This window comes from Tiliqua scincoides, chromosome 9 (genome assembly GCF_035046505.1).
Source record: "Tiliqua scincoides isolate rTilSci1 chromosome 9, rTilSci1.hap2, whole genome shotgun sequence".
Lineage (NCBI taxonomy): Eukaryota > Metazoa > Chordata > Lepidosauria > Squamata > Scincidae > Tiliqua > Tiliqua scincoides.
The window spans coordinates 19,070,340-19,086,728 of record NC_089829.1 but is presented as its reverse complement, the minus strand read 5'-3'; the positions used below and the strand labels follow the sequence as shown (position 1 = coordinate 19,086,728).

General features: G+C 47.9%; 1 pseudogene; it reads right to left on the bottom strand.

Annotated features, from left to right (window-relative positions):
- Positions 1–15,666: 15,666 nt before the first annotated feature.
- LOC136660820 (5S ribosomal RNA) lies at positions 15,667–15,786 on the bottom strand (annotated as a pseudogene).
- Positions 15,787–16,389: the final 603 nt, after the last annotated feature.

The following is a 16,389-nucleotide window of genomic DNA, read 5'->3' as shown; positions in this document are numbered from 1 at the left end:
TCCGGTTTGAGTGCATCAGTTGGCTGAGCACTGCTAATCCTCTCTCCAAACACCTTATCGATTAATAAAATGTTCTACTTTGGCAAGCCCATGTGGGAATCTCCAAATCAAGATATCTGGCAATCGTCTCTTTGAGCATCACAACGTTCCTCATTTGTCGGTGCTTAGGATGCGTTCCCCCTAATTATGGTTTCAAAGAAAACAAGTCTCATCCCAGCCTGTTTTACATGGGGGATGTCTCTGTCAATAAAAGGAACACAAAAGCGGCCGTGCCATTCACAGTGCTGGAAAGAGGGAGATGGAAACGAAGGGAGGTCGGACAAAGCTGCAAAAGACGGACATCTAGAACTGGATGGGCCACTGTGGGCAGGAAAGTAGCACAGACATGCTAGCCACTAACAGCCCAAGCCTATCCTTAGCAGGCCTGCAGAGCATATGGTACTGACACAACCTTCTGCAAACCGTGGGCTGGCCAAGGACCAAGGCGTGATGGAGAGGTAAATAAAATTCTTATTTGCCTTCTCTACCATGCCATGGTCCCCAATGGGTCTACTAGGATCTGCATAGCTCTTTGGCTAGAGAGAGTCCAAGTAGACCCAAGGGAGTGTTGGAAGGCCACGGGGGAGGCACAGGGTATCTTTGCTACTAATAATCTCTCCTGACATCTCCCAACATGCCTCCCACTAGCCCTGATCTCCTCCTCAATCGCCCCCCTCCACCCGCAGCCCACCCCCTCCCCCATACCATCTTGCCTCCTCTGGCAGTGGCTCAGCGCTCCGGTGGTGCTGGTGGCCCCACCATGGGTGTTGTTGCTGCAGCCACAGCACTGACAGTGTGGGTCCTCAGCTGATGGAATGCTCACTCCATCAGCGGAAGGCACCCATAGGATTGGGCTGAAATTAACTAAAGAGCTTTTGTACAGAGCAAGGTTCACCAAACCATGGACAGCTCCCAGGCGGCAGACACTTTGCTCCAACAAGCTCCAAATGTCACATGAGTCAAGTCATATCTTGATGCAGACAGAGATGAGGGTTCCCAGTCATGCCTCTTGGCAGAAAGCAAGCAAAGCTGTTTTGGTCTTCAGCCTCCCACTTATACAGGCCTCTGTAGTGTCTCTGTAGAGGTGGATGAAGGCAGTGCTGCTCCCTCTAATCCACCACTTGAGAAGGCTCCAGGTCTCCTTGCATACAGAGGTCCATCATCTATTCTTCCTCCAACAGGGCTCTTTTTCTCTCTGAACTTGTGAAGGGCCTTATGGTATCTCCACTAAGCCCAAGTTGCTTCTGAGAGAGGATGCATAATCTCTGGGGACATTTAACGTCTTTTCCGATCCTGTAGATCTCACATGGGCTTCCCTAAGACTGGGGAACAGAGTGCTGCTGTTCTAAATGCCTTTACAGCAGCACACACAGTGCACCAGCCATTTTGGATTTGTCTCCACATATAGCGCATGGCTCCGGCCAAGTGGTGACAGCTGTCCCAGATCCCCCCAGCACCAGTACCTTGACTTGGGGAGTGCGGCAGTAGGTGAGAAGGGGGAAGGACAGGGCAGGGAGGAGAGGAATAGGGAAGTTTCTGAGTGGGGAGGTTGGAGGCAGTTGGGGGAAAAGAGGGGTGGATCCTGCCAGAACCAGAATGCATCAAGATCCGAATCCCATCCCTTCACCCATTCTGTCTTCCTTACTCTTCTCAGACTTATGCCTGCTCTAGAGACCCATTGGGGATGTGGGAGCTTACCCCAAATTAAGGTAATGGACATCCTTACCTTGAGGAGGCCTCCGTGACTGTCCCACCCCCCCACAGGATTGTCTCCCCACCACAGCCCTCACTCTGGGGGAGGGAGTTAGGACTGGGCTCTGAAACACTGTCCACTCTGAGTTCACCGTGTTTCCATCTTCTTAGGCAAATCCTCATCTTCCTCATTTCTCCCACTTTCCCCAGGGTTACTTCCCTGCATGATGCAATAACATACTTTTTGTTTCAACGACTCCCTTTGCTACCTTTGCACTGATGTCTCCCAAACTTGTTTTTCTACACCAACCATTCCTGAATCCTTAGGGCCATTTCCCCTGACATGTTGGGTCAGCATCTCACACTGAACATGGCAAAGATGTAGTATCAAAGGAGGAGACTGATGCCAGGAATGCAAAAGAGTGCCGGATATTTTTAGCAAAGGCTGAAAAAAGGAACCCAGGAGCTTGTATTAATAAATCTGCCAGAGGAAGCTACAAAAGGGACAACTGATCCCTAGGAGTTAAAGGGCTTGTTAATTTTCCTGGAAAACTATGAGGGCGCAATCCTAATCTCTTATGTCTGTGCTTTCCAGCACTGGCACAGCGGTGCCAATGAGACGTGTGCTGCATCCTGCAGTTGGGTGTCACTCACAGAGGCCTCCTCAGAGTAAGGGAATGTTTGTTCCTTTCCCTCAGAGCTGCATTGCCCTTATGTCAGTGCTGGGAAGCACTGACATAAGGGGTTAGGATTACACCTTAAGCTGAAGAAGGCCCATATTGAGCTATCAAACAGGTGGTGATGTCCGTTCAACTGCAATATAGCAATTGCCTAGACTTGGATGCACCTGCAATAGCTGTTATATTTTGTAAGATTATTCCGTAAGATTGAATCTAAATTTTGCCTCCACAACATCTCCTTCATTTGATCACAACTGGATGGACCAGCCTGCCCATGAGGCTAGCTAAACACCCACTCCTATCCTCGAGATAAACCAGCATACTGCTGTGCATACCGATGCCTCATTGGCACAGACGTCCCTCCGTCAACAGATGCATCACAGATGCCAGCGCAATGGTGAGAAAACATAGTTCTGCTGTGACTCCAATATAGCCTGATCAAGCAACCCGTAAGCCAAAACAGGAAGGAGAACAAGGTGGAATGCAGGCATGGAAGAACCAGAAGGAGTCAGCAGGCACCAGATCATACCCCCCCCCCCGTCTGCAGAAGACAGACACCTCCCCCCCCCCCACAAAAAAAACCTTGTGGGGCTCTGTAGGTGCAGTGGTGTCTGGTGATACGTGTGGGTTCTGCTCTCACTGTCTGCCTGGGAGCATGGCAGTTATGGATCTTGGTGGTGAAGCATCTTCTGTGGTCTCCTTGGCCATGTATCCTCTTCCTTTCCACTCCAGGAAGGAGGAGCAGCTGCCACCATGGAGGCTGACACACTTAAGAAATGGGGGAAGTGACATTTGGCATGCCATCTCAGGTTCTGGGAGATCTTGTGATTGTCTCAGGTGCTGGATCTCAGTACGGATTACCCAACTTAATTCTGGTTGCCAAAAGTCACATGACTATCTAACTAGTCACATCTAAAAGTCTATCTAAAAGTCATGTGATTATCTTCAGTGTTTCTCAAACTGTGGGTCAGGACCCACTGGGCTGGTTGTGAGCCAATTTCAGGTGGGTCCCCATTCATTTCAATATTTTATTTTTAATATATTAGACTTGATGCTACCATGGTATGTGACTGCATTTGGGGAAATGTGACAGACCTGTACTTTTAACAAACAACTATGTATATTCTTTTAACAATGTTAGTAAATAGGACTTAATCCTGGGTAAGTGCGGATAGAATTGTTGCCTAGGATTGTTAAAATTTTCCTGCTTGGTGATGTTACTTCCGGTCATTACATCACTTCTGGTGGGTCCTGACAGATTCTCATTGTAAAATGTGGATCCTGGTGCTAAATGTGTGAGAACCACTGATCTATAACTAGATAATGCACTGATCATTGTTCATGCCATAGTCCAGTGGTTCCCTAGCCTTTTTGACGGGCATCTCCCTTGACCTACTGGGTCATTGGTTGTGGCTTCCCATTAGGGCTAAAATCCTATAAATTGTATAGGGCAGTGGGTTTTTCATGAGGATTCCACAGATCCCCTGACTGGTTTCCACAGCTCTCCAGGGAGCCACGGCTCACAGTTTGGGAATCACAGCCATTGCTCTTTGAGTACATTAATCACAATGCCAGAAATATAGTCTCCCAACACATGCAGGACAGCAAAACCATTTTTACTGCATAAGGGAACCTTATTTATACAGGGAATGTCATGTATTGTTCAGTCTCCTCCAAACTTTCCAAACCCAAAGAGTGCTGTGAAGGCAAATTAGAATCTCTGACAGCTTGTTTTGATGATTTCCTTCTATTCTATTGAGCTCAGTGCCGTTAATATCAGGACGCTTAATTTTATGAATGGAGGAAATGATGGAGAAAGCATTCATTGCCTGGGGTAAGCTAACAATTATATCCCCCCTCCCCCAGTGTTACCAGTATGGCTGTACTGATATAGGGAAGAGTTATGACTCAGGGTTAGATCTTCTACTCTGCATGCAGAAGACTCCACCAGAGAAGACTCTCTCAGGTAGGAGAGAGAAAAATTCCTCTAGAAGCCCTGGACCACTGCATCCAGCCTGTGTGGACAATACTGATCTAGCACCATAGAACATCAGGAGGGACCTTGGAGGTCATGTCGACAGTCATTCCAGCAAGTTCTAGCAGTGCAGCAAAGGGCATGGGGTATGTGAGTTGGTGTGGCTTGCTGGGGGGGTGGGGTGGCTGCTCTAGTAGATGCCCTTTACCTTTATTACATGGCAGCCCAGTGATTGGCACATGCAGTGCTCCCTCTGATAGGTACATTTACATTTGTCCCTTTGCTGCTGATGCCACTATAACTCCTGTAGGTGATAGGAGAGCTTCCTTGGAGATTTTCTTATGTTTGGAATAGTGCCTGTTAGTGTGTTGCTCATTCCTAGTGTCTGTCGGGGGTGGGGTCACCCAACATTGACCACTCACCTGCCACCACCAGCTGCTCAGTTCACCCTAGTGGTACTTCTCTGGCCCCAACATTGTTGCTGATTGGATGCAGTGATTGGCTCCTTAGACATCACATGGTTGGCACACAGATGTCACATTGATGTTACTCCTACTTCATGGCAATGACACATGGATGCCATATAGATGCCAGCTTCATGGCAACATTACATGGGTGACGCACCAATTTTATGGCAATGACATGCTGATGTCACAGTGATGATGCACTGCCATCAGGATGCCACTCTGTGAACAACAGGCTGTGTTGGTGTTTCTGTAGACACTGGTGATGTTACTGGGAAGGGCTGCACCAGCATTGGCTTGACATTGGGTCCTTGTTGCACCACTGTTAGTGCACTATAAATGTGGCATCATCAAGATGGGCTTAGGGTATGACGGACATTGTATTGGCATCCATGCCACATTGGCATAGTGTTCAAATAAGATTGGGTGACTAGAGCCAATGCAAGCATCTCTTTCAGCAGTGCGTGCTCGGTCATGTCGTGAGAATGGATGATGGCCAGATCCCAAAGGATCTCCTCTATGGAGAACTCATGCAAGGAAAGCGCCCTACAGGAAGACCACAGCTGAGATACAAGGACATCTGCAAGAGGAATCTGAAGCCTTAGGGATGGACCTCAACAAGTGGGAAACCCTGGCCTCTGAGTGGCCCGCTTGGAGGCAGGCTGTGCAGCATGGCCTTTCCCAGTTTGAAGAGACACTTGGCCAACAGTCTGAGGCTAAGAGGCAAAGAAGGAAGGCCCATAGCCAGGGAGACAGACCAGGGACAGACTGCACTTGTTCCCAGTGTGGAAGGGATTGTAACTCCCGAATTGGCCTTTTCAGCCACACTAGACGCTGTTCCAGAACCACCTTTCAGAATGCAATACCATAGTCTTTCGAGACTGAAGGTTGCCAACGATGGGTGACTAGAATGGCACTTCCAAGCATACCTTCATACAGTACTTCACCCAAGTGATTTTCAATTAATCCAGTGATAGGACTGATTTACTTACACCTGAAATCAGAAGAAAAGGAAGGAAGCTGCCTTGTGCCTTGTCAAGTCACTGGTCCCCACAACTCAGTAATGTCTGCCCTGACTAGCAGTCTTTCCTAGCCGTACTCAGAAACGCTGCCAGGAATTGAGCCTGGGACCTTCTTCATTCCAAGATGATCCAGTGGTCAGCACTGACCCCAGACATGTTCTCAGTAGCCCCTTGCATCATCTTGCAAGGGATCACATGCCACTTCTCTGGGACTCCTGATAACATTGTCCCTGCAAGCAGCCATTTGGGTTGCCTGTACCAAACAGCCAGAAACCTATGGTCCAATCTTATGAGCCACTGATGGTGGTGGAACTCATGCAAGTGCCACCACAGCATCCTAAAAGGTGCACAGCTGCCATGCGCTTTAGGGCTGCCAATGCAAATGGCTGGAGTCCCAGCGTGCACAGTAATGGCTGCCAAGTATCACTGCAGGTAAGGTGGCAGCAGGAGCATTTCAAGGGTGGGAAGAGCGGATCCCCTTTTCCCCAGCCCAACATGCTCCCTGCCTTTCCTCAGACTTACTCCAGCAAAATAGCTGGCATGGGCCCTGGTCACACACCCATGTGTGACCAGGTGGCCTACTGAGAGGTAAGTAGTAGGTAAGTAAGAAATAAATGTTTTAACTTGCCTCTCCCAGGCCACACACAAACACAATCTCCATTGGTGATGCTGCATGCTATGGACTGGTAGCGAATATGATTGTGTTGCAAATTTTTTTTGTAGCCCCATAACTTTTTTTGGTGATGGTGGTGGGGAGTTTCAAGGTTTGCCAACCTTTCTACCTTTGAAACCAATCGCTGAGTCTTTTCCTGGCATGGCAAAGTGATGATTGGAAAAGTTGCTTTCTGTGCAGGAGGTAGCCAATACCTGCCCAAAGAGAGGGGAGCATTCCTTGCATGTTCCCAGGGGAGAACCAAAGGGCAGTCACCCTCTCCACCTGAGAAAGCAAAATGGTCTGAGCAGTCAATGCGCAACTGTACATTCCTGGAGTCGGGTACACATTTGATGCGTTGGATCTCAGGCAGGTTCCCCGACGTGGCAAACATCAGCGGTGGGACCGCATTTGTGGAAAGCATTCGCCCCGTGAAATTATTTTCCTTCCTAATGACTTTGCCGTGTCAGAAATGGAACATAATCATCTGTCGCTGTCCTAATCAGCGGTGGTTTTGTTCATTTATGCTAAATAATTGAAAAGCCGTTTCTAAGAGTAGAGAAGACGTGCGACTCTTGGGGTTGATGTTCTGATCAGTGGCTGCCCAGGTGCCTCGGAAGGTGATGCTGCCTGATTGAAGCCGTTTCCCCTTCTTAGAAGCAGCATAATTAATGAGGCGCTAATGAATTCAGGCACTGGTGGTTCTGTCATCTCAAGAAAGAAAGTTCGAAGCGCAGTCTGATATCTGAGCAGGAAACGTGTTCAGGATTAGTGTGGGTGAGGAATATTATATTTTAAACGAATGTGCCTAATGCAAGAGTGGGCTCCTTGTCCTAACTGTTGGCTGGAGCAGTGTCACACTCTCCAGCTCTGCATGGGGGATCCAGGAAAACAGTTGCACCGTCAGCCTAAAATTGTTGTCTTTGAACTGGAAAAAAAAAATATGCTGATGGTGCAACAGGGAAAACATGTAGGAATTTTTGGACCTGTTTGGACCCCCCAAAATTGTGCAGTAGAGGTTGAATATGATCACAAAACAATTCAAAATAATAATAAGGGCTCAGACCTATCCATGGGCACCGCGCCATGGCACAGTGACATTGAAATGGCTGCCACTGTATCCTGCGGGCTGAGGAAGCAGCCGGAGGTCTCCCCCCTGCAGAGTTCTGGCAGCTCCAATGGATCTACTCAGAGGTGCAGTGCAGGAGACCCGTATTGGGCTCCAAGGCTTGGGAAGGGGGATAGGATTCAGTGGCAGCTGCCCTGCCCCCCTCCCAGGCCTAATCCGCCCCACAGGCCACCCTCTCCCTGCCCAATTTCACTCTCCACCTTCCCCTCCCCCTCCCTCCACCCAAAACACCTCCCCACTGCCCAGAAACAGCTCCCCACTGCCCAGTAGGGAACTTACTATCATGCACCCGTTGCACATCCTGCCAGTACAGAGGCCCAACGTCTCTCCCCTCCCAGCCACCGCAACATGCCTTACAGCACTCTTGTGACAGCTGCTGTCAGGGGCGTGCATGGGCCACCAGCACTGCCGCAGCGTTGGATTGGGCTGTTAAACTGCTTTTTATTCCTTTCCTCAAATGTTTCTTTAACCTAAAACTTAAGTTTTCTTTTCTTTTAATCTGTCCTTATATTTTATTATGTGTGTTTGTTCTGCAATTTGCAACTTTATTTTATTGCTATGCATGTTTTTCTTGAAGTTTGTACTGTCAAAGCAAACTTTTTCCGCAAGCCACATAAGGAGAAAGGGTTCATCAAAAGTACAGCACCCGAGACTTCAGCCCAGCCAGCAGTGGTGGAGCTCCCTAGTTCCACTTTTGCCCTGGGCAAAAGTCTGCAGGCTGTTGCCACTGCCCCCCGTGCGCAGATTCGCGCCCCCCCCCACTTACCTGAGGCTCACAGAGACTTGCGCAACCCCAAGCTGCATCAAGGAAGCTTCTTGAGGCTTCCCCGATGCTATAAACTGTGCGTCTGGAAAAAAGGAAACACAGTTTCCAACCCTGTCGGGAGCCTCAGAGAGGCTTCTGCGGGGTACTAAAGGCTCACATCCGGATTTGCCCCATCAAATACGAATGGGAGCTCCACCACTGCCAGCCAGCTCTAGAAGAGGCATGAACATGCTTTACAGCACGCTTGTGACACTTCTCTTACTTCTTACTGAATGCAACAGGTTTACTTCTGGGTAAAAAAAAAAACCACCACTTAAAAAACCTCTAATTATAAGATTAATTCAATTTTAAAAGAAAAGAAATAGTTGACATAGAGAAATTGGCCCAGGAATATCGCATTTGTTGCAAAAGAAACTCACGGAGCTGTTATCCATATGGCTGGGGAAAAAAATTAAGGCTGAAATCCTATCCATACTTACCTGGGAGTAAGTTCAATTGAACTCAACAAGAGTTACTTCTGAGGAGGCATGCATAAGATTGCACTGGAAGTCTGTTTTATTGATGTTCTCAAAAGTTCCTTTTCCTTTTCAGTGGTTTGTAAAAAAAACCTTGAAAATTAAATAAAGAAAAAGGGGTTGTTTTTAAGAAAAAAAATGAAAAGAATGGCACTAATTTGAAAACATAATGGCACGTTATTTCAGGATATTTATGCTTTTGCAGACTTGTGCGCAAGACGGAAAAAGCAAAAACACATCTAAAATGTCACATTTAAATGTTAATGAAAGAACCTGAACGGGGGTGGGGAGCATTTTGTTCTTTTTGGGAGACACACTATATTGAAGCCAGGCAAAAATTACATAGTCAGGGGTTTTACACTGGCCAAGAAACCGCCTTCCCAACCTCTCCCCCTTCCCCGCTCTCTTAGTGCCTTGCTCAGCCCAGGGTGTTACAGCCACTCAACCAGTCAGATAAATTTCTATAATGACTTCTCCATTTTAGATTGCCAATCTGCAAGTTCTTACTGTCAACATGAATTATTCTCTGTGATGTGATCCCCCCCCATCAACGGAGACAAAGTACGAATGCTGCAGCGTTCTGTTAAACATGACATACGTCTCATACATCTGTATTCCAAATGTCAGGATGATGTGCCACCGTTGACCAAAAGTGCTCCATTATCAAGATTTAGGAGAACAATTCATGCTGAAAGTGTAGCAAGGTAAAAACCCTTTCTTTCTTTTTTGTTTTATCTGCCATCTCTAGCTTGGTATCAGTTCTGAACAGTTCTGAACAAGCCCTTTATGTGATGGAGCTTTTCCTTGCAACTGCAGCCTAAGCTCCTTACAAGGATTTATCTGACACCACTTGACTGGTCTATTTGAGGTGATATTCATTCCAAGAAGGGGAAAACCAAGAACTGTGGTCTTGGAGAGGACACAGGCGCAGGCAAACCGAAGGGCATTTCTCAGAGGAAAACAGTCCTGCTAAGCTGAAGATATAGGAACAAGGACTGTAATGGCCAACACAACAAATCTCGAGATGTTAGTTTAGAAGTGGCCATTTAGAGCCTGTGTTTAGAGCCTCTCATTCATCCCCGAATTAGAATTTATTTATTTAATTTCTACCTGCCTTTCCCACCCACAATGGGGCACCCAAGGCAGCTTACTACATAATAATAATGGTTCTTTATCTAATACAGGGAGCCGGAGAAGCTCCCTGTTTGGGGGGCAGGAAAGGGGATCAGCATTTGGCACACTGTCTTGGGCTCCAGGAGTCTTAACTCCATGCATGTAGTTTTGTTGGCACTCCTAGACACAAGACCTCTTTGGCGTCCACGTACAACTGGATAGACTTACCAGCCATCTCCTTAGGCAGCATCCGTACTCAAGTCAAATAAGCTCTTGGGTCTGCCCAGACCATACAGACTCCCATCTCCAGGCTTTTACACTGATGTGGATGATGTGATTTTCTCTGATGTGGATGTACGTCACTGTGGACTGTATGTCTCTCTGGTCATGTACACTTCTGCCTTTGTACGCACTCCCATTTGTGGGAACCAGCATCTCCTCATAGAGTCCATACCGCCACTATGATTTACACAACTTGTACCTCTTTTCCAGGCAGCCATGATCATGCAAATCCCAAGGATGGGATGACTGAACAGGCTCTCCACAAGGATATAGTGGTACTCATAGAAGATATTATCCCAAGAGCATTGGAACTGTGATCCCAACAGCCACTAAAACAAGTTCCCATTACAGTGGGGCAGAAACACATATGAAAAGGAGCTATGAAATGTATGTACCTATAAATTACAGTACTTATATACTGTACCACCTTTCTCATAGGCTCAAGATTGTATATATAGGCAGGCTGACTATAAACCCCATTCTTAATGGGTTTTTTTTCATTGAGACAACTCATAGAACCCTCCCTTTCTCCAGGTATTTCTTTTCATAGTGCAGTCACCATCCTGATTGCACAGCTCTTGCGCTTTCCAGGCTTCCACGGGCAGCTACAAAAGCATGTCCCAGACTGGTTCTCAAGATGTTACCCTTCTTTGCTAGCTGACTCCTCCACATTTATTTGTATCTTGCCAGCTACTTCTGGTCACCCATCCAAGGTGAAACCCAAGCTGATCCAGCTTAGTTTTTTCAGGCAAAATGGCAGCTCACCTCCAGACCATGCTTCCCACCCATCAGGATAGCCATTTTCAACCTTTTTCATCTCATGGCACACTGAGAAGTTGCTAAAATTGTCAAGGCACACCATCAGTTTTTTGACAATTGACAAGGCACACCATGCTGCTGGTGGGGGGGGGCTCAGATCCCCCAGTGGCCCTACTAACAAATGACCTTCCACCAAACTCCTGTGGCACACCTATGGACCATTCGTGACACACCAATATATCATGGCACAGTGGTTGAAAATCACTGCATCAGGAGGTAATCATGTTCTGGTCACAGTTAAGACCTTCTCCTACCACACTGGGGCCACCAGGAAACAGGCACTCCATGTAAATTACTCCATCCACACCACTAAGAATCTGGGGATACCTGGAGCACTCTGCATACACTGATGTGTCCATGTCTGAGTTGGTCCCGGTGTTGCACATTCTGCATGCTCATTCGAAAAGAGCATGCATGCTGCTTTGTGTGGCTAAATCAATGAGGCAAATCTCTCCCAGGTAGAAAAAGGAGAAGTGCCTCCATTTCTACCTGAGGATGTGACACTGTAGATTAGCAACAGAACTTTGGGAGGAATCCTCCTCCGCGGGCATCACTTTTCCACAGAAAGCAGAGCTGCTACTGCAATGCTGTTGTCGTTCTGATCCGGGGAGGGGGGAAACAATCCCCCCACTGATGACTGGCTTCTCCTGACAGACTGCTTGTCCTTTTTAATGTTACATGAGAGCACCAGCCCAAGCTTCCCTCCCCTCAGAGCTAGTGTCGCTGATTAGAGATGCTGGTCTGCCTGGGGGGACTTACTTCCCTGGCCCAGACAGCCTCCTCTGTCATGCGCCCTGCACGTTTCCACCTTCTTCTTTCGAGAGAGTGACTTGGCTCTTTTTTTTCCAGGAGCCTCCCGCTCTCTTCCAACCTGTGAAGTGGAAGAGGTCTCTGAAATCCCTTCAATCAGTGGTCTTCAACTTGCAAAGAACCAGGGTCCATCTTAAATCCCAGCCTGCACCATGGAACCTGCCTTTAGTGGCATAGCCAGGAAACCTGGCACACAGAGACCATCACATAAATCAATCAATAAATTTTAACACACCCCATACAGCCCATACACTCTGCCCGCCCCCCCCCCCCGGCCTCAGAATGCCCGTGGAGGCCTTAGAAAGGCACTTCAAGTTTTGCCGAAAACAGGAAACGCCTTTCTAAGACTTCCAGGAGGTCTTCTGAGGCATGGGGAGGCCACAGCAGAGATGCCAATTTTGTAGTCCAAAAGGTCTAGCCATGCCAGGCTTCTGTGCAATGCAGAGAGAGATCCAAGTGTGAGATCATACGCAGTTAAATCAGTCTGGCTTACGAAGGCATGAGCTAGTCCATTGAGCCTGCAACTAATTCTGTCAAATTATCCCCCCCCCCCCAAAAAAAAAACCTGCACTCTAAAAGGTTGGCTCTCTTATTGTTATGGCAGGGCTGGCCTCAGGTCACCTCACACCTGTGGTGAGATGCAAAATGCTGCCCCCCTTAGCCAGTGAAATGCCAGCCTCTGCTCTTTCTTCCTTGCCAAATCCAATGTTCTAACTCAACACTCTCATTCCTCATCCTTTCTTTTCTCCCCCTCTTCCTTTGCCAATCCAGGGAGTGAAATGAGAAGGCAGGAACGGTGGAGGCAAGAAGCTGGGCAGACATGGGTGCTCCCTGAGGCACCCGCTTCAGTTGGCCTCCTGAATAGGCCAGCCTTGTGTATGGGATCACACCCACTTCATTGACCAGGGATGCAGCAGTAACTGGGCTCTCATGCCCTTTGCAGGAGACAGCCCAGAAGGCTGATGATACCTTTGTCACCTTTATTTACAAATACAGTTAGAGCAGTGTTTCTCAAACTGTGAGTCAGGACCCACTAGGTCGCAAGCCAATTTCAGGTGGGTCTCTATTCATTTCAATATTTTATTTTAAACATATTAGACATGATGCTACCATGGTCTGTGACTGCATTTGGGGAAATGTGACAGATCTGCACTTTCACCAGGCTACTATGTATATTCTTTTAACAATGATAGTAAATGGACTTACTCCCATTTGTAAGTGTAAGTGTGGGTAGGATTGCAGCCTAGGATTGTTAAAAATTTTCTGCCTGATGATGTCACTTCTGGTCATGACATCACTTCTGGTGGGTCCTGACAGATTCACATTCTAAAAAGTGGGTCCTGGTGCTAAATGTGTGAGAACCACTGAGTTAGAGCATTTGGGTGGCTAGGTAGCAGGCCCGTGCAAGTGACATCAGCTACATGTGTCTTCGAAGCATCTTTGCAGTGGGCGCTGCCAGCTTCCTTTGATTCCTACTGCAGTCTCTCCCAGATCAAATCCTAACTCTTTCTGCCTCTTCCAGAATCTACAAGTCCAGGCTGCCTTTGTCTTTTTCCTTGTGCCATAGGGGGAAGTGGGTCCCCTGACCACCTGGGAGAGGGAGGGCAGGGAGGAAGGAGTTAGTTTTCTCCTCTTACACTTTGTCCTGTCCTCTTAGGTGCCCATTCAAGGGGGTTTCATGGGGCCATCCACAGTGTTGACCCATCACCCTCTTTTTGTTGGTTCCAGGCTAACTAGCTAAGCATTGCCTCAAGGTCTTGCTTTGGTGCAATGCTCCTTCGGAACATCAAATCCCACTTTTGCAACAGCATGTAGGGGTGGGGAACATCTCAAATTACAATGCCATTGTTTCCTTGCCAGCAAGACCGCAAGGCCCGCAGGCTCTGAAACTGCCTCCCCCAAGAGATTTGTGCATTCTCCCCCCACCCCACCCCCCAGGCTTCAGGCATTTGGTCAAAAGCTGCCTGTTCAGTCTGGTTTGGGAACTGTAGGTTGAATGGGCCAGTCTCTACAGTACTGATGATTAGTTTCTCTTTTGGTGCTTGTTCTCTGTTGTGTTTTTATTTGGTTTTGATTTGTCTTGTGGAATTTTAATAATTTGGTAAGCAGCCTCGAGTCCTGAAGGAGAAAACAGCACAGAAATAGAAATCTATCTGCTGTGCATCAGCTGTGACTACTCTTTCTTATTGCACATGGGCCCCTACAGTGCTCTCTTTGGGCAACAGGTCAAACTGTTTCCAAACAAGCCACAGGTCACATTCACACTCCAGCCAGGTCACCATGGGACTTCCAGTGTTCTCTGACTGGACGGTGACACTTTAGACATTGTGCTCTTATGGATTTGGCTGAGACTGAGTCAGACCATTGATTTCCCTGGCTTGGTATTGTCTACACAGACTAGCAAGGACTCCCCAGGACCATGAGAAGCTGCCTTGTGCTGCATCAGGCCCAGGGGCAGTGCGACCCCGAATGCTGCCTGATGCTATCTCAGGACTGTTGCCTTTGCGCTATTTTTTTTAACCCTTCCCATGCTCCTCACGCACTACCATGACACCCAGAAATGCAGGACTTCTAGTTTCATTTCTTGGGACAGGACATTTACTGGAATGAAACCAGAAGTCCCACACATCCAGGTTGCACATCAGTGCGCGAGGAGCACAGTAGGAATGGAAGCATCTGCTTCTCGCTGGAGCAAGCAGGAAGCAAATCAGTGCAGCTTGCATTTGCAGCAGATTGGACAGAAGTAGACAACAGACTTGGGGTGAAAGGCACCCTGAACACACCTCCCCCTAGACCAGGGGTGCTCACACTTTTTTGGCTCGAGAACTACTTTGAAACCCAGCAAGGCCCGGAGATCTACCAGAGTTTTTTTTACAATGTTCGCACCATCATAACATATAACATTTATGTGTACAATGTATGTTGGTGTACCTTGAGCCCCACTGAGTATAACAGGACTTACTCCTGAGTAGACATGCCTAGGATTAGGCTGTGAGGCTGCAATCCTAGCCACACTTACCTGGGAGTAAGCCCCATTGAGTACAATGGGCCTTACTCCCGGCGTTTCCTCCCAGAGGCACCTGAAGGGGGGGGTCAGCACTCCGCGATCTACTCATTTTGCCTCGCGATCTACCGGTAGATCTGGTAGATCCAATCCAATTTCAAATACATCCCCTCCCTCTGGGCACCTCCGAGAAATGTAACAGCCCTTAACCCCCCCTGGGTGCACTTACACAAACAGCCTCTAAACAAGTTGCATTCAAAGATGTCTGTGAACACATTGCAATTGCAGTAAGAAATGCGGTCTCCTTAGCAGGTACAATCACTTCTGGCACACGACACAGGGCACAATCCTAACCACATCTACTCAGAAGTAAGTCCTATTGTGTTCAGTGGGTATTACTCCCAGGAAAGTGAGGTGAGGATTGCAGCCACAGACTCTAAAAGGCCACTGCTAAACTCACACAAGCACATTCATAAGTGAAGCTTTAAGAAAGAAACATGGGGGGGTGAGGTTTGGGGGGGGTGAGAAAACCTCTCTTAGGGTTGCTCCTGGATTGCAGGTCAGCTCCTCTCTGCAAGACTGAAAACTTTCAAACCTCTTGCCAGCAGTTCTCAGTTCTGCACAGCCCCACTATATGTGCCCCTCTGTGCCTCTCATGCCACATGGTTGGTTGGCAACCTTCAGTCTGGAAAGACTATGGTATAAGCCTACAGCACCCGGTATTCCCAGGTGGTCTCCCATCTAAGTACTAACCAGGCCTGACCCTGCTTAGCTTCTGAGATCAGACAAGATCAGGCATGCACAGGGTAACAGTTGCCACATCCATTCCAACAAAGACCAGGTCCTATCATTTTCTTCATCCCTGAAGTACCAACTCTGGTGCCCACTTAGCTACATAAGCCACATGTATAGATTTAGTTTCTAGTAAGATTTCATATGGATGACAGCCCAATCCTAGAGGCCAGTAATGGCAGCAGATCTAGCACTCTGCAGCTGTAAGCCTACTGAAGACTTTATTTTGCAGGCCCAAAAGGGGACTGAAGTCTGGGTTATTATGGCTTTCAGGTGAAAACACATGGTCCTCCTTTATGTTTGGAGTTCATTCATATCAGCAATGATGATCTTAAACTGATGGTGATGTCATGAAGTAGTCCTGAAGCTGCAGACTGAAGCTCAGCATTCAGAAGACATCTGTTGTATTTTGGGGCACATTCATCCAAGTTTCAGAAATGCTTTGGCTGTGGAGCAGTTGCATAGCCAGAGGGCGTGGTGGCAGGTACGTACGTACGTGTAAGCAGCCCCTCCATCACGCCATCAGAGTCGTTCCGGGCAGTGACGGCAATGCGCAGACGAGTGCCTGTGCATTGCCATCACTACCCAGAGGCGCATTGCCGACACTTTTCAGAATGGCTCTGACCACTGGGAAC